This window comes from Myotis davidii, unplaced genomic scaffold, assembly GCF_000327345.1.
Source record: "Myotis davidii unplaced genomic scaffold, ASM32734v1 scaffold7207, whole genome shotgun sequence".
NCBI classification, from domain to species: domain Eukaryota; kingdom Metazoa; phylum Chordata; class Mammalia; order Chiroptera; family Vespertilionidae; genus Myotis; species Myotis davidii.
The window spans coordinates 6,509-8,073 of record NW_006297855.1 but is presented as its reverse complement, the minus strand read 5'-3'; positions in this window follow the sequence as shown (position 1 = coordinate 8,073).

Here is a 1,565-nt window from a genome sequence, read left to right as displayed (position 1 = left end):
GTGGGTTCAGTTAAACATGAGCACCCCTATCAGATCTCTTCCCCAATACCCTCCAACCACTGTCTGGGCATAGTGACCACAAGCTCCTCTGCCCACCCTTACAGATGCTCTTTATCTTCCCCCAGTTACAAATGCCTTGGGGCATTTTAGAGTAGACTTTAGTTTTAAGAGCAGTTATTAATTCACAGCAATATTGAGCAGGAGACAGAAGGTAGAGAGGTTTCCCCTAAAGCAGTTACATCCTCCCTCACATGCACATCCCGCACCAGAGGGGACATTTGTACAATTGATGAACCTACACTGACACATCATTGTCAACTAAAACTCATAATTACGGTTTACTCTTGGTGTTGTATACTCGATGGGCTTGGACATTGTATCATGACATGTGTACACCATTATAGTGTCATGCAGAGCAGTTTTATTTCTCTGATAATCTCTATTTTTTGCCTGCCCACCCCTTGGCCCTCACCTTGACCTGTCTCTGGAGCCCTATCCTCCTCCTGCCCTATTCCCATTGGTGATGGCATCTGGTCCCCACCCCCGACCCATGATCAGTGACCCTGTTAGGACTCTGTCAGCAGTTCCATCAGACTGTAACAGGTGATGCTCAGAGACACATCCCTGACCCCAGGGCTCCTGGGAGGCATGGCCAGATGAGACCAGGAAAGCTGTCTGGGTCTCACCTGAAGGTCTGAGAACCTCCTAGATTTCACCTTCTTCTGGAGGCACAAAAAACCACCTTTGACCCTGAGTGACAGGGCCAGTGGAGGCCAGGAGAGAAGATTCTGACACCTTCTCAGAAGGAAGAAGAGACAGGTCTTTCGGCAACCCACAGCGCTCTGTGTGTGTCTCTCTCTGGAGTGCCCATGGGACACTGAGGCTCAAGGTCCTGCTGCAGCCAGGTCTGGTGTCTGTGGCAGAGAAACCCTAGATGGAGAAGAACCCAGGTCCTAGAAAAGATGAGGTTTGCTGCACAGGAGTGTGGGGACTGGATAGGAGATGTCACGTAGACCGTGTTCTTCACGCCATGGTTCTGGAGGACCTAGTTGCTCAGCCCAGGATGGGGGGAGAGGGGCACCCATCTCTTCATGCTTGAGAAGAGGGGATACTCTCATCAAGCTTGGAGTTCACTCATGTGTCTCTCGTCTGCAGGGGAACCAAGAACGAGGGCAGATGTGGTTGGGGCGGCCGTCGGTGGAGCCAGTGTCACTGCACTGCTGGCTGGCTGTCTCTGCCTGATTTATTTTGTGTGAGATGGGACAGGTGTGAGCCAGAGGTAGAGAATAGGGACCTGGGGGGGGGGGTGTGTGAGGGCCAGGAGCAAGGGTAAGGGGTGCCGCGGTGGTGAGAATCCAGCTCATAGCCACTGAGCCAGGTTTGAATCAGGAGGTATGGGAGAAAACCTTGTTCCAAAGTCTTGTTATAAAGGCTCCTGGTCTTGCCCCACCCTTGACCTTCCCTAGTCACTCATTCTAGCCTCAAAGGGTGACCCTGTGTCAAAGACCCTGGTGTCTCCCAACAGAGTGAAGACCCGCAGGAAGAAAGCCAGGACAGAAATGGGC